The following is a 21,788-nucleotide window of genomic DNA, read 5'->3' as shown; positions in this document are numbered from 1 at the left end:
AGTGTGTTTGTTTGGCTGTGCCTCATTTCAACTCGAGACCTTGCTGCAAGTGCAGAACTGTTTGAAATCCATTCAGTCAAATTCTAGGGACCAGTCCAACTTTATATTTAAGGTTGATTCATTTAATCTGTCTTTGAACCCTATTCACGTGCGTGCAAAGTGAGCTAAAGACCTGCGAGTGGTAGACTTCAAAGCTCTTCCATATTGTACTTATTACAAGAAGTGCATCCAAGCATTAGTGGTTCTCATATCCAAACCATTTATCCAAAGCTTGCAGAAAGGAAGCTTAAATTGGCAAGCCATTGGCGTCAACACTTTGTGCCACATCTTGCAGTTCTTCCAAAATGAAAAACCAACTGCAAGGCTCATTGGTGCTTTCTGTTAGAGAGGTTGGTTTAAACACTGACCTCAGGTCTCCCTCTATGAGTTTAAGGGCTGATGAAGTAGACGTTAGACTGACCGACTCCAGGTTGCATTCCATATCTGAATGGTACATGAATGATTTTGCCTGACTCAGTGCCAAATCCTCAACAGTGTTGGAGCAGCCTTGTCTAGATCTTTCATTCAGGATGTTTACATGTGCAGTTATAATTGAGCTGCAGCAGGTTTTTGCGTAGACAAGTTATAGTCTTCATCTGTCCATGTATACATGCCACAAGGCATATTTGAATGCCGCTCAACACCTCTGTCTTTCAGAGCATGTGTGCAACGCAGAGGCCAATGGTCCAATTAATGTGTATAAAAGCTGGATGAAGCAGAGCTACAATTACATTATCTAGGTCTGTTAAAGCATTTACATGACAATTTAAAAAGAAGTATTATGGTTTTAACTCGACTGAAATCTAACTTTTACAATGAATCTAAATGTACCGACTCTCAGTTTCAGGACCCTCACAATGGCCCTACTGGGGTCTTTTGGGACCTGTTCATGTCTTATGGTGAATAAATGAGGGGACATTTCATTTAAGCATCAGATATGGTGCCCGTACCTTTCAGATCTGCCCACAAGCCTCTCGTCTCCCTGGTTAAATCAAAGCCAAAGCTCAAAGTAAAGGAGACGTTTTGTAAGGCGTGCTAGCACCTCATGAGGCTACAAGAACATGGATGCACTTTGTTGGTGATAGTAGGTGAAGTCCTCCCATTTAGTCAATGTGAGTACAGGGACTAGTAATCTCCAGAGGTTTCCATGGTCTGTTTACAAATGCATCCAAACTTCCTGTGTTCCTGCCCAGGTCACTTCCTAATTTGATTTCAACAGTCCTTTTTAAAAACAATTGTGCTGGAGTAAATTTGGCATGTAACCATTGTCATGCTTCCCCCACTGATTTGTTGCATTGCCTTTGTTAGCCTTTGGATGAATTGCATTACTTATTTTGCTTATGTTGAGTCAGAACATAAGGGTTTCAGTATCAAAGAAGACATCTCTAGAGAAACGTCAAGTTCAACTGAAAATTTACCAATTGCTTTCTGGTCATTTTGGATAAACCTTTTATTATACATTGTTGCTTACTTTGTTGCATTTTTTAGTTCATTTTTGTGTGGGACTACCAGATATGATTACATTAATCTTTGTAAACAAAAAATTAACTTCGTCTCAAACTTCCTGCTTTAAAGCTGAAGTATGCAATTTCTGCGACACTGGTGCCACTGAATGGAATTACAGAAATAAACAGCCCTTGTCTGCAGTTGTTCAAACCAACAGATAGTCCCGCCCCCAACTCACGCCATCGGTTGAGTAATGTTGTTTGGGTGGGTCTAAGTGGGTCGCTCAAAACAAAAAAGGAATTTTATAGTGTCACAGAGGACAGTGTTTGAAGTTTTCGATAAAAGTAACAGATTCATGGCTTACTTATAAATGTCTCTGCATAATAAGCTGGGATAGAAGAAAGTATTTTAACACTGAAAAGGTTACATCAGTTTTAAAGGGACAGTTCACCCAAAAATGAAAATTCTGTCATCATTTACTTGCCTTCATGTTCTTCCAATTTTCATTTTTGGATGAATGTCCCTTTAAGTCTTCAAAGAAGGTAAACTGAGATTGGTAGTCCGGAGAATTGACCACTTTGTCTTTATTCTTTAAACCTTGATTTCAGTTACCATTTACAATTAACGGCACCAAATTAAAACATGCATCTTCCCTAGCCCTAAGCCCTTTAGACAGTACTAATCCTGACAAAATGTATGTTTATGTCAGATTTTTAAACAATGCATTGTATTATCTGTGATACATTGTCAATATGTTTATAGAGTAACTTGTACAAGTGAGGGCATATGCACAGATTGTACTGTATGTATCTACGTAATTAACCTGTTAGATTTGTAAAAAAACAAAAACAAAACAAAAAACAAAGTAAGTGTAAAACTAATTTAGCACAAATATATGATACAGCAATCTTGCTCTGTACACACTCAGGTCGTTGTATCAAACCACTGCTGGAGTTTGGTTTTTAAGGAACTTTTCTTTCCATTATTAATTAAAAGTAAGTGATGTTTTTTGTTTGTTTGTTTTTTTAAGAAGGAAGATGGCGACATGAATTGATCCATAATTTAAAATACAGAAAGTATGCAGATAATTAAATGCTGTTAGCTTGTTAAAACTATATTCTAATGCCAAAAAAGAAAGAAAAGAAAATGAAATAGTTTAAAAATATAAAATGAATATGTATAGATAGATAGATAGATTAAAATTTGCTAACCTGTAGCAAATGAAAAGTAATACAAATTGTATTAGACATTTAATATGTTTTTTAAATCAATATTAGATGTCAATGTTTTTGAAACTTTTAAAATCCCAGTGTTAAAGACTAAGAATATTTAGTATAAACTTGAATTATTCCACTCAGTATTTATTCAGGGATTGCCTGAGGTTTATAGAGTCAGCTCAACCAATTCAGGATTGCTCATCTTCAGTCCAAACATTTTCTCTCTCCACTTTACTCAAGGGTACAAGTGGATCTCAGCGCTATCTCATGAGTCGTTGAATTGCACAAGGAATAACTAAAATAACTTTATGTCATTACAAGTACGCTTCCCACACCCTCAAAATGTACAAGCTCCGCAAGTACATGAGCACAAACGCTTCTGGATTAAACGTCATTGCATTTCAAAATGTGTCAGAATGCAAATGCATATAAAGTATATACAGTTGTGATCAAAAGTTTGTATACCCTGGCAGAAATTGTGAAATTTTGGCATTGATTTTGAAAATATGACTGATCGGCTACCACCCCTGGAGTTCGCTAGTTCGCTAGTTCGAATCCCAGGGTGTGCTGAGTGACTCCAGCCAGGTCTCCTAAGCAACCAAATTGGCCCGGTTGCTAGGGAGGGTAGAGTCACATGGGGTAACCTCCTCGTGGTCGCTATAATGTGGTTTGTTCTCGGTGGGGCGCGTGGTGAATTGAGCGTGGTTGCCGCGGTGGATGGCGTTAAGCCTCCACACGCGCTATGTCTCCGTGGCAACGCGCTCAACAAGCCACGTGATAAGATGCGCGGGTTGACTGTCTCAGACGCGGAGGCAACTGGGATTCGTCCTCCGCCACCCGGACTGAGGCGAATCACTACGCCACCACGAGGACTTAGAGCGCATTGGGAATTGGGCATTCCAGATTGGGAGAAAAAGGGGAAAAATCCCCCCCCCCCCAAAAAAAGGAAAAAAAAGAAAATATGACTGATCATGCAAAAAAACTGTCTTTTATTTAAGGATAGTGATCATATGAAACCATTTATTATCACATAGTTGTTTGGCTCCTTTTTAAATCATGATGATAACAGAAATCACCCAAATGGCCCTGATCAAAAGTTTACATACCCTTGAATGTTTGGCCTTGTTACAGACACACAAGATGACACACACAGGTTTAAATGGCAATTAAAGTTTAATTTCCCACACCTGTGGCTTTTTAAATTGCAATTAGTGTCTGTGTATAAATAGTCAATGAGTTTGTTAACACTCATGTGGATGCACTGAGCAGGCTAGATACTGAGCCATGGGGAGCAGAAAAGAACTGTCAAAAGATCTGCATAACAAGGTAATGGAACTTTATAAAGATGGAAAAGGATATAAAAAGATATCCAAAGCCTTGAAAATGTCAGTCAGTACTGTTCAATCACTTATTAAGAAGTGGAAAATTCGGGGATCTCTTGATACCAAGCCTAGGTCAGGTAGACCAAGAAAGATTTCGGCCACAACTGCCAGAAGAATTGTTTGGGATACAAAGAAAAACCCACAGGTAACCTCAGGAGAAATACAGGCTGTTCTTGAAAAAGACGGTGTGGTTGTTTCAAGGAGCACAATTCGACGATACTTGAACAAAAATGAGCTGCATGATCGAGTTGCCAGAAAGAAGCCTTTACTGCAACAAAAAAGAGCGGTTACAATATGCCCTACAACACCTTGACACGCCCCACAGCTTCTGGCACACTGTAATTTGGAGTGACGAGACCAAAATAGAGCTTTATGGTCACAACCATAAGCATTATGTTTGGAGAGGGGTCATCAAGGCCTATAGTGAAAAGAATACCATCCCCACTGTGAAGCATGGTGGTGGCTCACTCATGTTTTGGGGGTGTGTGAGCTCTAAAGGCACGGGGAATCTTGTGAAAATTGATGGCAAGATGAAAGCAGCATGCTATCAGAAAATACTGGCAGACAATTTGCATTCATCTGCACGAAAGCTGCGCATGGGACGATCTTGGACTTTCCAGTAGGACAATGACCCTAAGCACAAAGCCAAGTTGACCTTGCAGTGGTTACAGCAGAAAAAGGTGAAGGTTCTGGAGTGGCCATCACAGTCTCCTGACTTTAATATCATCGAGCCACTCTGGGGAGATCTCAAATGTGCGGTTCATGCAAGGCGACCAAAGACTTTGCATGACCTGGAGGCATTTTGCCAAAACGAATGGGCAGCTATACCACCTGCAAGAATTTGGGGCCTCATAGACAACTATTACAAAAGACAGCACGCACACAGGGGGCAATACACAGTATTAAGAACTAAGGGTGTGCAGACTTTTGAACAGGGGTCATTTAATTTTTTTCTTTGTTGCCATGTTTTGTTTTATGATTGTGCCATTCTTTTATAACCTACAGTTGAATATGAATCCCATAAGAAATAAAAGAAATGTGTTTTGCCTGCTCACTCATGTTTTCTTTAAAAATGGTACATATATTACCAATTCTCCAAGGGTATGCAAATTTTGAGCACAACTGTATAGCATTTTCAGCATTGCCACAAGGGGTGCCAGAGCAGGTATTAACTAGGGCTGTCAAACGATTAAAATATTTGATCATGATTAAGCACATAATTTTTTGTAGTTAATCACGATTAATCGCAGTGTCTTTATAAACATGAGTGGACAAAATATTCTTCATCCAGATGTATTTTTCAGTCATCCACACAAAACCTTACCCCACCAACAGAGTTGAACAACAGAAAATTAACACAACACAACTCAATTCAAATTATGTACAGAATATGGTAGTTGTAAGTGTATTATGACAGAATTTATTAGCTTTTTTTATGGAGTTTTGACAGACATAATCTTTCTAGGAGCACAGTGGAATTAAATAGCTCTGGTCATGTGACTATTTGCACCAATCATGTAAAAAAGTCTGCACTGTCATTTACAATTGACAACTCTGTGCAAAATACATCAAAAACTCCTTTTAGACCACGGTCACAATTGTAACCGGTGGGATTAAATGGGTTAATGTGTGTAGATTACCTGCAGAGTTCCAGCAATGTCTCCAACTTCTGCATTGGCTAGTGCACTATCAAACAGAGACACTGTGACAGAACCTTGGAGACAGCAGCAGGGTTTCCGTTAGCTGGTAATCGGTACTGCCGCTCCCTATACCCATATTACACAGCCCGCGTAGGGCACCAACTCCCTAGGGGGCACCAGAAACTCCACCGGCTGCCTTTACTGGCACGTTATATGTTATTCAAGGACCCAGTAGCAGTTGCAGAACAAAGACAATTGCCTCGCACTTTCACTTCACGTAACATGCCTCGCAGTGCAAGGCAGGTGTTCAAATGACAGCTGTCTTGCTGCTGCAATCATGTTACAAAGTTCCGAACTCTATCTGTGCTTTGTGGGCATGTTTTACTGCTGTGCTACATTGATAAAATGCTTGGCGCAGGTATCAGCAAAATGTCTCCCACCATCTGTTTTCCCGACGGTCAATGCCTGACATTAGCGGCGTTTGCGCAAATTGACTCGCTTCTCATGAACTACAGTTTATTAAAAGGGTCATATTACGCGTTAACAGCACTAAAAAAATTTTTGACGTTAAATGAATTTTGCGTTAAAGCGTTATTAACGCTTTAACTTCGACAGCACAAGTATTAACATAAACATAACATTAACATGTTCCTCAGTTGTCAGTTGGCACAACACTAACAGAAAAATACTTGAGGGTTACATTAATACAAGTGCACCTCGCACACCCTCAAAATGCACAAGCTAAGGCCCTAAACATACTCTACGCAAGTGTGTGAATACAAATGTTTCTAGCTACGCTAGCTCGATTCCATGTGTCATTGTGTTTGAAAATGTGTCACAACACAATTCATCATGCGGCATAAGAATACATAACATTCTCAGCATGGCCAGAAGGGGTGCTATAGCGGGTATTAGCTTATTAACATATTAGTTAATACATTAGCAGACTCTCTTCAACTGTTGACATGTTTATAGCTAGCTACCTGTATATTAACACAATTGTTGTTAATGGTGCAGACATTTGACGGTAACTCTATTGCCTCTTTGAGTACTGAGGTTTATTACCGCCAAAATAACGCAAGAATGCATGTTAAATACATAAATGTACTATGGGATTCGCATCTGTGTATTTCTGTAGGGTATTTCTGTAGTTCAACCACGCTTTTGTGCTTTTGTACAGATACATTTTCTTTTGTTTCCGATACTAACTAAATGCTAATGCTAACTTGCATCATGCAAAAGCAGAACTAAAAAGTGCACGTCATGCTCACTTCCTCTAAGCATCTGTCTTTGGTCTTCCAATTTGTTGAAATGTGTTCAAAATCTGCCTGCCTATTTCCCAAGCTTAATGGCTACCATAAACATGTCCATTAAAGTAAAACAGACTATAAAATGACCATTTAAATCAAAACCAGTGAAATTAGTGTTTTGTATGATCTAATTGCAGAGGGAACTGTGACGCAGGTGAAATACACAAACAGAGGTTGTTTACATATATGCAGGCAAACCATTTTACTTGAATGCCTACCTTGTAAATGGAATGTTTTAGAGATGTCATGTATATAAATAGCGGAAAATGAAAGACACATTAGGTTTGTATTCGTAGTTTCATAGGATTGTTGTTAAGGATTCTTGGATCTTTGAGGCTCTACCAATATCTATGTATCTTCCCCACTCAGTGCATAAAGATATTTGAAGAGCTTGTAAAATGCCGGTGTATCTCGTATTAGGAGTGCAAGTCTCGTCTGCTGCCCCCCTTTCTGAAGCCCCCACTGGTATTGCTGAGTTGACAGAAAAGTGCAGGAATGGTTGGAATATGAGTGAGAAACCCCTCCCTCTCTCTCTCTCTCTCTCTCTCTCTCTCTCTCTCTCTCTCTCTCTCTCTCTCTCTCGGTTTCACACTCTCTCTCGTCTTTCTCTCCAGCGAGCCTGTCTAAGCATACTTGTCAACCTAACAGAGGGTGGATGGGGGGGCTCTGAGGGAGAGGAGTGGTCTGGGGTGAACAAAGGAGCACTGTCACCACTTTTCAGGGGTTCTGGGCTGTGCAGGGTGAACGGAGAGCAGGGTGGGGTTGGGGTCGGGGTGGTTTGAGTTGGCAAGAATGGCAATTAAATATGGAAGGGGGACGATTGAAAGCGACAAAGAGGGAGCACAAGCATCGAGTGTTCTCACATGTAGTCAAGCTCACTTTCAGCCGCCCAAAACGGAGCCTCTGGAAGCTCAATGTTTGTCGTTCATTGTGCAATATTTGCCTAACCCTTTATCTGTGCAGCTGTGCCCTAAAAAAAGAGAAAGGGAGTGCTCTGAATAGCGCCACAGCTGCTAGCGATTTGATGAGTGTCTATTACCGCTACAGAGTCATCCTCTTGTGTTGAAGTCACCTCTTCGCACTGTGTAATATATAGCAGGACAGGGCAGGGTTAATGTTTGATTTGTCAAGCCTTGCTCATCTTTCTAGGACAAAAACACAGCTGGTTGCCACACGGCCCGAGCTTTATGACGGAGAAACTTGTATTGTCATGCCTTTTTTCCATAATACCCTTTGTACGTCTTGCTGGTGCTGTCGGAAAGATAACGCAACATATTTTAATGAAATGATTGGAATCCGTGGCCTCATCTCATCTTGTCAAATTGAGTTTTTTTAATTAAATGTGCTGCCTTCTGTTTTAGCCCGATGTTAGACTGTTCCATCTGCCGAAACGATTTCCTTATCACTCTTCCTTCCTCCTCTTCCCGCTCTGTATTTTATAGGTTATCAAGGCACCAGAGAGAGAGGGCGAGAGAGATGGGGGGGGGGGGAGCCGTTAAAAGATGCAACGCCGGGAGTCGTTGAAGACTGGTTCTTCTATTGATTTCATGTTACAGTGCTGAGCTGCGAAAGACTGCAATGGGCAGAAGAAGACGATAAAGGTAACGGATTAATTTTTTGAGGGTTTGTGGTTAACACTCATGTTCTGTTTGGGGTCTGAGAGAATCTTAAGCCCTTCTCAAAAAAGGTATAGTTCATATAGTTAGTATAGTTAAAATGGAAACTCAGTTTGGGTGAACTATCCCTTTAACATTATTACTGTTCATGACTGTTCCTAATTTTAAAAGAACTGATTACAGACAAAATTTCAACTTGATAACATTCATCACACATCCTTCTTGAAAAGTTTTATGTTTCTTTTCTTTGCTTAGAGACCCCAGAAGTAAAACAGAAATATTTTCTTATTGGTCTGCTCACTGTAAAAGTACACTCCTGCCAATTGTCTTTTTGGATTTGTTTTATTGTATTTTTCTTCAGTGTGTTTTTGCTGGGTTCAGATTGACCCCAAACAGAAGCGATGTTACTATATTGGATGACATTCACATTTCCGAAAAATGCATGCCTACTTAGTGATACAAAAGAGGGTTAAAGATTCAATAATAGTAGCTGTCATTTTGAAAAATTTGTAGGGGCAATTATATGTTAAATAATTTTGAAATTACAGTTTTTATTTTGACATAAATCAAGAGGGTTTCTACAGTGTCAGGAATTATTTGGCCCATAGAATTGACTTTCAGGGACATTTTTACCTTTTAATTGGGCTTATTTTTTTTCTAACCATATAAATCACACAACATGTCACCCATTAACTTCAAATACTTGTCAATTTAATCATTTAAAGGAATATTCTGGGTTCAGTACAAGTTAAGCTCATTCGACAACATTTGTGGCATAATGTACGTTACCACAAAGAATAATTTCAACATCGCTGTCCTTTTCTTAAAAAAACAAAAAAGAAGCAAAAATGGAGGTTACAGTGAGAAATAAATGGGGCCAATTTTTGGAGGGTTTAAAGGCAGAAATGTGACACTTGTAATTTTATAAAAGCACTTACATTCATTCTTCTGTTAAAACTCTTGTATTTTTGAGCTGTACATTTTTTTAAATTGTCGTTTTAGTGTGTTTTTTTAGGTTTTATGGTCATTTAAGATTTTAGAGTGTTACGTCTTTATGGCAATGAAACCTGGAAAATTAGATATAACTTAGCTTAATAAGCAATTTTATCACAGTTATATCATGTTAACATGCATATTGTTTTCGTCTTGTGGCTATACTTTTGAAACGGTGAGTATTTTAACATTTACAGATTGGGCCCATTCACCTCCATGGTAAGTGCCTCACTGGAACCCAGATTTTTGCTATTTTTAAAGAAAAGGATGGAAAAGTCTAATTTTATTTTTGAGGTAATCAACATTATGCCACAAAAGCTTTCAATTGAGCTTAACTTGAATACATTGTCAAACTGTAAAATTATGGCTCTTACTAAATCAAATCAACATCAAATACGATGGATGTACGTAAAGTTTTAAATGTTAAATACTACTCTATATTTGAGCCTTTTTTGTAACTTTTGGTGGTATTTTTGCCCTGAACCCTGGTTAATTTTTGACCCTGGGTCTCCAAGACCCTAAACATAAAGACGTAAAGTCAATCTCAAAGAAAATGAAGGTTTAGAGGAAATGTGTTTATTGTGTCCTTAGATAGCCCCCTGCTACCTCCGTGTAAGTTTGAAAACATGTGCGTGTGTTTGTTATGGGCATTTTGCCATGTGATCCAGATGCAGAACACGACGTTTCGTCTCCAGCTCATTCAGCACAGTCAGGCATCAGTGTCTTGACTCATTATCTGTGTCTCCATCTAACCTCGTCATGTTAAACCGACATCTGAGACGCCCTGTATTTTACTCACTGCAATTACCTTACAGCAAGCCACTATCACTGCTATTATGAGCGAGGCTGGAACAATATGTCATCTTTAAGGTTGTGAGATGCAGTGCTAGAGTTTAATTTTGAAATATAGCTCCTTCACAACCTTTGCCGACAATGAAAATGTCTATTGCGATGTAAATGGAAGTTTTCAAGTAGTCCAAATGCTAAATAAGCATGCAGTGATTTATTAAAGGTGATGTGTGTCACTTCTGGGGACAATGGTGCAAAATATAAATGAAAATGGAAGTTGAAGCCTCCTGCTTTGGATTTAGAAAGCACAGACTATATGCTTGGCGAACTTCGTGTTTGCTACCATTCAGCGGCAGATACCTTATGTCTGGGAGTGAAAGCATGTCACGCAGTTGGAGGTAAAAGTAGCCAATCATATTGATTAGAGTCTTTGTGTCTGGCATTTCAGAATAACCAATATTTGAGATGCTATGTAATGATTATGATATTTTCTGAGCAAATTAAGTGTTCACATGGCTTGTTGAGGCAAAGTCACATGACTTTTTAAAAAAGCATCTATATTCCTATATAAATTCTACAGACATAATTGCAGTGAATGTCTTTCCATCCTAGTTTATGTGCATGTCTTCTTATCAAATAAAAAACAGATCAACCTCAAGCGAGCAATTGCGTTTTTATGCGCATTTTGGAGAATTTACATATTTGCATCTCTTTGATTGATCAGCCAATGGCAAACAGGGGGAGTGTTCAGAAAGCCTCTTTGAAAATGGTAGATGTAAGACAGAATGTTAGCTTTTAAAGTAACCCTTTAATATAAAGTTTGCAATTGTGAATGTTTTCATTTTTTTCATAGTTTGCACAAAACATGAAAGAGTTACTGATATTTTTGTTCAAAGTGTTTTAGTATGCGTTCCTAGTCAAGAGCCAGAAAAGTTGCATTGTGCTGCCAGTTAGTTTTCTCAAGTTGAACTCATACTAAACATTCATACTAAAAGCTCAAGTAAATTATCTCTATTCTGTCAAGTGGTCAGACTGACTGGCCCTATGGGATTATAGGTAACACAGATATAAAAGCTTGATGGCCTGAAGGCCATAATTTCTCTTTCCTTTTCTCTCCCCATATCCCACCCACCTCCCTCGCTCTCATCCCTTTTTGAAAGTCTCAGTCGACTTCACCACAAGACTGTCTCTTTTTCCAGTGGACACTTGCTACAGTCTTATTTCATCTTGCGTCACCCCTATTTTACACCCCCACCCGCCTCAACAAGTGTTTAAAAGCTACTTTTATTCCCTCAAGCGACAACCTCTCTAGCTGTTGTCTTCCTGTATTGCCGTTTGATTCCTTTTCTCTCATACCCCCAGCCTATCACCTCCTGCTGGGTTAACAACACACCTCCGGCCTTTGAAAACTGTTGCGTGGCAGGTGAATCTAACTGCCAAGCCGACTAGAAAGGCTTTCTTTTAATAAGAGGGCTTGATCGAGGGGGATGGAGCCTAGCTGCCATTGAAAACACTAACAGAGAATATTAAAACTATCTTAGAGCAGCCAAAAGTCAGTTAGTTTTCATTCAATTATCCCTCATTTGTTGTAAGAAAAGTCCAATGAAAAGTTGTCTTCACAGCCATGCTGAAAAGCCCTAAGGTCCTCTAACCCTATTCTACGCACCCAGCAGGAGGGTAGCTGTTAGCTTTCTAGCTGGTTTTAGCAAAACTAACAGTGCATTACATGCTGTATTAACGGTACAGCCCTCAGAGCATTTTCAGATTCACACTCTGGAGTAAAGGCTAATGTTGTCCTCTGGTAATTGGTGCAAGCTTGGTGGGATATAAAGCCATCAAGGATAATTTGGGGGCTAGCTGAACAATATAGCAGAGTGCTAACAGATGACAATATATTAATTCATCCACAACTGATTATGTGTGGTTACTTGTGCAATGGGAAAGTTTCTTGAAACTGATTGGCTATATAAGTTTTTTCAATATGAAATATCTGATCTACCAGTTATCAGATGGGTGAATCCAACAAAACCTCTGAATAACAAAAAGTTATATTTGATCTCTTTTTATATTTTACATTACTGAAAAAAATTTGTTTAAACATCATGGTAGTATTTGTTGGACTGTTTTTAATATATGCTGATTTACATCAAATCATTGTATTATGGTAATTTGTTAACGTAATACAGTATTACAGTTTTACAGTGGTTGTATTTGTTTTACCGCTTTTAATTTATACTGATTTAAATAAAAACCATTGTATTACAGCAATTTGTTACCTTAATACAGTATTACAGTGGCGATATGTATTGCACTGCTTATAAATTATGCTGATTTACATAAAAAAAATTATTACAGTATTTTTACAGTAATACAGTATTATAGTGGTAATATTTGTTGTACTGCTTTTAATTCATGCCGATTTACATACAAAATTATTAGGGCTGGTTATTGATACAGATTTCCCGATTCGATTCCGATTTCAATTTGATATCGATTCATATGTGTATATTTCAGTTATAATGTCCCTTTTGCTTACATATGAAATACATTTTCTTCCAGCTAATGCTGTTAATTATACAGGAGACCTTCTAACTAGGTACATTATGAAAATATTCATTTTAATAATTCCATTTTATTAGTTTTTCATCATTTTGGTTAAATTTTATCTTTTTAAAATTGAACAAATCCATGTATTCAATCAATAAATATGGTATTATATTGCATATATTATGTTTTGTTACAAGTTTATTGTTTAATTGCATAATTTGTACTATTTACAAGTATTTACATTGATTAGTTGAACACATGCTCAAACTGGTACTGTCTGTTTAAGGAAAACCAGCATTTCTGTAAAGAGCTTCTGTAATTGAGCGCATGTTAACTAGAGAGACTCAAATGGCTTTATATCTTATCGGTGCTATATGTGATTTGAATTAAATATTTCTTTTTTGATCAACAACTGATTGTAAAGAACAGAAAGGGTATCAAAAGAGATATTATTTATTGACAAATCGGTTATGTAGATCTCGTCTTTGGACACAAACGGAAAAACATTTACTCTCAACATGCAATAAAATGATCTTGCTGCTGAATATTCCACCACTATACTACACAATTACTAGTGAGTGAAATCTAAATATTAACCAGACAGTTGCCAAAAAACATTTGTAGTTGCATAGCGCAAAATTTGGTTGCAAATGCGAGTGATTTCCTCTCATTGTAAAGGACTGCGCATATAGTAAAAGATCGATCTTGGGATTTAATAGTCAATATTGAGATTGTTCAAATGAAGATTGCAATGCATCGAAAAATCTATATTTTTACCCACCCCTAAAAATGATTGTGTTACAGTATTTTTCACACTGCCTTTAATTTATGCATATTTGCATACAAAAGCATTGTATTACAGTATTTTGTACAGTACAAAAATACTGTAATACTGTAATACAGTCAAATAAATTGAGCAGAACAGAGGAGAATAGGATTGGGAATTGAAGCAAACCAGACTCAAATTCACTTCACTCACATGAGCGCCACAGCTTAATTTGCTGTTGAAAATGTGCTTACGGCTAAGTCACAGCTTTGATGCATAGTCATGTTTTAATATGAGAAAAACTCCAGAATATTGTATATATGGGAGATAAGTTTACCTGCTACTAAACTGAATACTTAATGAGCTTGTTTACTGGTGCTTATTAGTGAGTACAGTTACGGAACCTGAGCACCATGAAACCTGGACAGCTTTACAACCTCAGAGAACAGTGCCAGGGGCCACGGGCACTTGACCAGAGACAGATTATCTAGGATTTCTTTGTTCCCTCTCTGCCAATATAAGCATAGCCAGCCACTTCACTTATCACAGGAGGTTAAAAACCACTGGAGAAGCATATTGTGTAAACAGTCTCTATCTTTGTTGTTTGTATAGCATTTGAAATGATCGTAGCGTTTCAGGGAAACCCAGATGGAATTTGAGAATAGTATTCAGGTTCATGAACTGCTTGAAATCCTTGGCTGTGTGGAGGCTTGTTTTGGACACAATGGTGTTCAGTACATTCCCGACTCGTTCCTTTCATAACTTGCTGAACCTTCAGTGGACTAAAAGCTCTTTAGAGCCCAGGGTTTGCAGTGGACAAAAGACTATTCACATGACTGCGTGTTGATAGAAAGATCTGGAAAAGCTCCTGGAATGGCAGCCTTTCTATATGCAACATACACAACTCGCTTGAACATAGTCATTCAGAAGATGCGCATGCATTTTTCGACAGGATTTTGCAGCACTCCACATGAATAAGTGCCCAAGGTCAAGTTCTCCAGTCAAAATAAGCAAAGCGTTAATCCAGCAGACTGATCTCACGAGAAGATCAGCAACAAGATGACGAATTGTTTGTCTGCTAAAATCGGCAGATTTTCTCCCTAATTTGGCATGCCCAATTCCCACTACTTACTAGGCCCTCATGGTGGTTCGGTTACTCACCTCAATCCGGGTGGCAGAGGACAAGTCTCAGTTGCCTCCACTTCTTAACAGTCAATCCATGCATCTTATCAAATGGCTCACTGTGCATGACACCGTGGAGACTCGCAGCATGTGGAGGCTCATGCTATTCTCCACGATCCACGCACAACTTACCACGCGCCCCACTGAGAGCGAGAACCGCTAATCGCGACCACGAGGAGGTTACCCCATGTGACTCTACCCTCCCTAGCAATCGGGCCAATTTGGTTGCTTAGGAGACCTGGCTGGAGTCACTCAGCACACCCTGGATTCGAGCTCGCGACTCCAGGGGTGGTAGTCAGTGTCAATACTCGCTGAGCTACCCAGGCCCCCCAAAATCAGTCTGTGCTTAAAGAATTTCCGATCTCCCCCAGTGGCCTAAACTTGAACTACAGTCATGCACATGTGCATCTTTACTAGGGATGTTCACAAGAAATCGACTAATCGAGTACTCGTTCAGCACCAAATAATCAACTATTAAAAATACTACTTGAATATTGTAAATACATTTTCCTTACCCAAACCCTAAACCTACTGTCACTGAAACTGCGTTTTTTTCACTTATGGCCTTTGCACACGAGAGGTGACGCGATAATGCACAACGAATTGCTGACAAATGGCCCTTTCACATTAAAGTGATCGCCGTTAACATATTTACGCCTTACAATAGGTGGCGCTAATCGACAAGCAATTTTATCCCGGTACAGTAGGTGACTGAAAATACCTTTCAGCTGGTCTGCCCTTCGCCCATCATTTTTGCGAAACAACCATAAAATCGCAATACAAAAGTCAAACAAGTGATTTCTCTAACGAGCAGATAAAAAAATACAGCAATTTCATGCTTTACACGGTGCATGACATTAGCTTAAAATGAAATAAACATTTAAATGGATGTGACCTGAAAGGTACAGCATGTCTGATTTTAGTAAACATTTGAGTAGAAATTGTGTTAATATACTCCAAACCCAAACCCTAAACCACAGAAACAGCATTTTTCACTTAAGGCCTTTGCTCACCAAAGGTGATGCAATAATGACTAACTATTTATGATTAGATAATTGTGTGGAGAAACCACCATGTTTTTGGTATTCAGAGGCACAGCAATAGTGAAATACCTAAAGATTCTGCAATATACATATAATATTAGAGATTAGAGAGCTCACATAATATTAAATGCAAAGGCAAAAAATGCAGCAATATGGAATACATTATGAACACAATCCACATAATATCAGATAATTTTTTTTAAAGAGGATGCAAGGTGATGCAGCATAATCATATCATTTGCATGCTTTCTGTGCTTTAGCGCAACCAGTTGTGCTGGTTTTGGTAACTACAGTGGCTCCTGACATGTGATCCAAAGCTCATATTTTAATGGTCGAGGTTTCACTTGTGGGCGAAAAACAAAATTGACACACTCATCATAAAATAAAACTTGCTTTGTCGGCACACGAGTTTTCGCTCCAGGTGTGAATGGCTTCATAGGAATCCATTGTTTCTTTTTGTTTTGTTTTCTCCCAATTTGGAATGCCCAATTCCCACTACTTAGTAGGTCCTTGTGGTGGCACGTTTACTCACCTCAATCCGGGTGGCAGAGGACAAGTCTCAGTTGCTTCCGCTTCTGAGACCACCAATCTGCACATCTTATCACGTGGCTTGTTGTGCATGACACTGCGGAGACTCTGCATGTGGAGGCTCATGCTACTTTCCGCGATCCACGCACAACTTATCACGTGCCCCATTGAGAGCGAGAACCACTAATTGCGACCACGAGGAGGTTACCCCATGTGACTTTACCCTTCCTAGCAACCGGGCAAGTTTGGTTGCTTAGGAGACCTGACTGGAGTCACTCAGCATACCCTGGTTTCGAATTCGCGACTCCAGGGGTGGTAGTCAACGTCAATACTCGCTGAGCTACCCAGGCCCCCTGGAATCCATTGTTTCTATTCAAAATGTTAATCTTGGAGAAAATGTGCATTTGGTGTGCAAAGGCCTTTACTTCTTTGCCAACGTAATATCTCTCTTACTGGAGATCAAAATGTATGTGACATCAAAGGCGATTTTTGGAGCATGAACATTTGCCGCATAGTTGCAGAATTTGGCACATTGGGTTTGAATTTAGGTGGAAAAAATTTGTAACTAACATGCAGATTTCTCTGTGTGATCATGTTGAATCTAGGATTGAATAAATGAGCAATGCTATAACAGGCCCTCCTTGCCTGTAATGCTTTTTGAGAGATAAATGGTCTCGAAGAGATTAAGTCAGTACAACCATGAACCAAAGCTGTATAAGATGTGCTCATCACATTCAATTTGCCTAGCAAATTTGTATCCGTTAATGCTGTTGTGGGAAAATGTATTGAGTTACTTACCACCTTGTGTCTTCGCTGCCCAGGAGCTGCTCACGCGAGTTCAGGGTCATTACCCTCGCTGTCAATGACAAATGGAGCTTGATAGCATCTGCGCTTTGCTACAATGGAAACAGATTAATACCTCGGGGTGAAACTTTGCATATTACGAGGGGGAAAAGAGGGGGGTTCAAACATTCTTATGTTTTCTTTTGGCGTCCTGCATTTTGCTTTGTGAATAGCTGTTACTCTCAAATGAGCTCGTTTTAATGGATAATTTGAAGATTTCGAGGGGAAATAGTATGTTTGTATATGCTAAAAGGATGAGCACTTGTGAGACAACAGATGAATCATTACAGGGGGGAAAACAAGGCTGTATTCTTTCCCTACCCTGCACTTTGTCTCCTGCTTCGTGACTCTCCCTGATATTGTCATTGTAAATTACAGACTATCAGAGACCAAGAAGCGTCTTGTTTTAGGAGACACTGTTTTATTACAGTGTCTCTGAATTTATGATGTCCTTTCATCATGAAACTTTCCTCAGGATGCTTTTGTTTACAGCCCATTCTACCTCAAAGATGTTTGCAAAAAAACAGTTTCTGCCTTGCAAATGTGTTTTTTTAGCTCTGCAATTAGTAAGTTTACATAATAATATGAACATAAACAACTGTATATGTTTATGTCAGTGTCCAGAATTAAATTTAAGGGGCAAAGTTTGCCAACTGGAATTGATTTTCACAGGCATAACATTACTAAAAACAAGCCCATGACATTTTTTACCTTTTTACAAAAAGCAATTGCCACCTTGGAAATTTTTTATTTATTTATTTTTATCTATGTAAATAGTTATGTTTATGCTGTTAATTTACCTTTTTTCAGCGGCATAACATTAACATGTTTTTTTTTTTTTTTTTTCATGGGCATAACATTAGTATACCAGTCCATAATATTTATTCTAATTCAAAAATGTTTACATTTACCTTGCAAATGTTTATATATATATATATATATATATATATATATATATATATATATATATATATAATTTTTATTTTTTTTAGCTCTGCACAGTTACGTTTACATATTAATACATGCATTTTCAATTGTAGCCTATATGTTTACATCAGTGTAGTAAAAAACATTTTATTAATGGGCAATGTTTGCCTTCTGAAATTTTTTTTCAGGGGCATAACATTGACATAACATGCCCATAACATTTTCTACCTCAAAGATGTTTTACAAAAATATGTTTCTACCTTGCAAATGTGTTTTATAGCTCTGTTAATTGTTATGTTAATACGTAGGTTTACAATTGTAGGTGTTTATGCAGTGTCAGAAATTAACTTTTTTCGGGGGCATAACAAACCCATAATATTTTCTACTTCAAAGATGTTTTCGAAAAACAGCTTCTACCTTGCAAATGTGGTTTTTTTTTTTTTAGCTCTTTATATAGTTACATTTACACGTACACTGGCGGCCAAAAGTTTGGAATAATGTACAGATTTTGAAAAATTTCTTCAGAACTTCTTAAACCACTTCAAAGAGTTCTCATCAAAAAATCCTCCACGTGGAGCAATGACAGCTTTGCAGATCCTTGGCATTCTAGTTGTCAGTTTGTCCAGATACTCAAGTGACATTTCACCCCACACTTCCTGTAGCACTTGCCATAGATGTGGCTGTCTTGTCGGACAAATCTCACGCAATGGGGTTAAGATCCATAACACTCTTTTCCAATTATCTGTTGTCCAATGTCTGTGTTTCTTTGCCCACTCTAACCTTTTCATTTTGTTTCTGTTTCAAAAGTGGCTTTTTCTTTGCAATTCTTCCCATAAGGCCTGCACCCCTGAGTCTTCTCTTTACTGTTGTACATGAAACTGGTGTTGAGCAGGTAGAATTCAATGAAGCTGTCAGCTGAGGACATGTTAGATGTCTATTTCTCAGACTAGAAACTCTGATGTACTTATCCTCTTGTTTAGTTGTACATATGGCCTTCCACATCTCTTTCTGTCCTTGTTAGAGCCAGTTGTCCTTTGTCTTTGAAGACTGTAGTGTACAACTTTGTATGAAATCTTCAGGTTTTTTGGCAATTTTAAGCATTGTATAGCCTTCATTCCTCAAAACAATGATTGACTGATGAGTTTCTAGAGAAAGCAGTTTCTTTTTTGCCATTTTTGACCTAATATTGAGCTTAAGACATGCCAGTCTATTGCATACTATGGCAACTCAAAAACAAACACAAAGACAATGTTAAGCTTCATTTAACAAACCAAATAGCTTTCAACAGTGTTTGATATAATGGCAAGTGATTTTCTAGTACCAAATTAGCAATTTAGCATGATTCCTCAAGGATAAGGTGTTGGAGTGATGGCTGCTGGAAATGGGGCCTGTCTAAATTTGATCAAAAATGACTTTTTTCAAATAGTGATGATGCTGTTTTTTTTTTTATATCAGTAATGTCCTGACTATACTTTGATCAGTTGAATGCCACTTTGATGAATTAAATTACAAATTTCCTTCCGAAACAGCAAAATCTGTACATTATTCCAAACTTTTGGCTGCCAGTGTATGTAAACAGTTGCATATGTTTACGTCAGTGTCAGAAATTAACTTTTTTTAAGGGGCAATGTTTGCCTACTGGAACTGATTTTCAGAGGCATAACATGCCCACAATATTTTAAACCTCAAAGATAAAAAAATCAGTTTCTACCTTGCAAATAAGTTTTATAGCTCTGTTAATATTTATGTGAACACATTAATTTTAAAGTTTACAATTGTCAGAAATTAACTTTTTGTTAAGGGGCAATAGTTGCCTCCTGGAATGTATTTTCATGGGCATTTTTAAAACACGCATTTGTTTTCAATTTATGTCAAATACTTAAATTGAATCAATTCATTTATGTAAATTCTCAATCTAAACAATTATAGCGCTATCTTTAAAATCAAAGGCCACTTCATGTTATCTACACATTCAACAACACACTCTGAGACAGTGAAAACAGATTTTTAGCACTATCTGCTGAGGGACTAAACCCAAAACTAGAGTAGATAGCTCTAGAATAGATTAGTATTAAATAGGTAATATTAGATAACAGATATGCAACATTCAACATGTCCCCACATTTTGACAGGCATTTTTGTCACTTTTGGAGGCACTTTTTTCCCCAAGCACTTTTACATTTCTAACCCAGGTTTACACTATAAATTCAGTTGTGAATCTCAGTTGAGTCTATCAGATTTTTGAAGGTTTGTCTTCAGCCAAAACCCAAGACAGTAGTAATTTAATCTTGGAAAATGTAATTGTGAATGCTGGAATTGTCTGTTTTTGATATGAGGTTTGGGTGTGTAATGGCTGGTTCTAACTGTGACGAATTTGTTCTCAGTAAAAATCTTGAAGCACGGTATGAACCAAGGGTGCTGTTACTGCTGTTATGCTGACATATTTTCAAGTCAAATGGTACACCCAGAGGATGGAGACAATTAAAACATCTAAAGCCTTGTTTAGACAGCTTATCTGGGTGGTCCAGAGCTTGGGCTTTACAACTGGTTAGCACCACAAAAAAGTCTAGAAAATATTTATCAGTATGAACGGAGGTTGGCTTGGAGTAGTCACTGCCACTGTGGAGATATTTGAGGTTTTGATGATGAATTTAAAGATAGAATCTTGCTCACTTACAAGCAGACATTGATATTATTACATTAGATGTATTTCTAGTCAGTTGTGCAATATAAGACTTCAATTGAGCATTTTGTGGGTGGTCCTCATTTAGGTTTCTGTATTAGCTCGCAAAAGACAAAATTTGTAAGTGTTGTGAAGTTTCACACGTTGTCACAATTTCCTTGCTCCATCTGTTTTCATCTCATGTCAGAGCACAGCTTCACTGCTCCATGTGAGATTGGACGTCAGTGTTCTCACCCGTACCTTGCCTTCGAGATATCAATGGTTGACTGCCATCTGTCCTAGCAGGCTAACACAGACACGTGAGATAGTGAGTTTCTTGCTCAGGTGAAACTGACATGCTTTGAAGGGCAGGGTTTTGGAAAGAGGGTGTGTGGTTGAAGTTGAATGAAGTTAAAACACTGAATCGCTTACAGCACCTTTAAACAAATTCCAATGCACATGAGACTGCTCGTAATTTTGAATAAATAAATCCAGTTTGAAATGTAATCGCTTATGCAAATATTGGTTAAATCTGTTGGACTAGCAAATTATATTGTAGCCACATGGGAAAGAACAGATATCTTACCATTGCAACCCAGTTGCTTTCAAATCAGAATCCACTAATACTGTGCAAGTAGTAATTTCTCAAACTCCCCTCTATTTCCCTAAAGTATCAAATACATCAATTACCCAACAGCAATGGGTCTCAAACCAACGTAAATTTCCTGCCAAGAGACAGGAATCACGAGCTACCCTTACAGTGACCCCTTCATGTGTAGAATTTGTTCACACAGTGAGTGTTTGCTAAAGGAAGTCCAGAAGTCTTTCAGCTTCCTTCCAAAGTGCTCAGCGAAACAC

At 38.2% G+C, this 21,788-nt stretch overlaps 1 long non-coding RNA gene across 1 annotated transcript in view; it reads left to right on the top strand.

Moving 5' to 3' along the window:
* The first annotated feature begins 8,524 nt into the window (after nt 1-8,524).
* LOC127438233 (uncharacterized) overlaps nt 8,525-21,788 on the top strand; it is a 28,017-nt gene continuing 14,753 nt past the window's right edge. Inside the window, exon 1 of the long non-coding RNA XR_007896685.1 lies at nt 8,525-8,635. This is a non-coding gene — a long non-coding RNA (uncharacterized LOC127438233). The remainder of the gene's footprint in view (nt 8,636-21,788) is intronic.

Source organism: Myxocyprinus asiaticus, chromosome 49 (assembly GCF_019703515.2).
Source record: "Myxocyprinus asiaticus isolate MX2 ecotype Aquarium Trade chromosome 49, UBuf_Myxa_2, whole genome shotgun sequence".
Classification (NCBI taxonomy): Eukaryota; Metazoa; Chordata; class Actinopteri; order Cypriniformes; family Catostomidae; genus Myxocyprinus; species Myxocyprinus asiaticus.
Note: the sequence above shows the minus strand (reverse complement) of the source record. Positions and strands in the feature narration are given on the sequence as shown.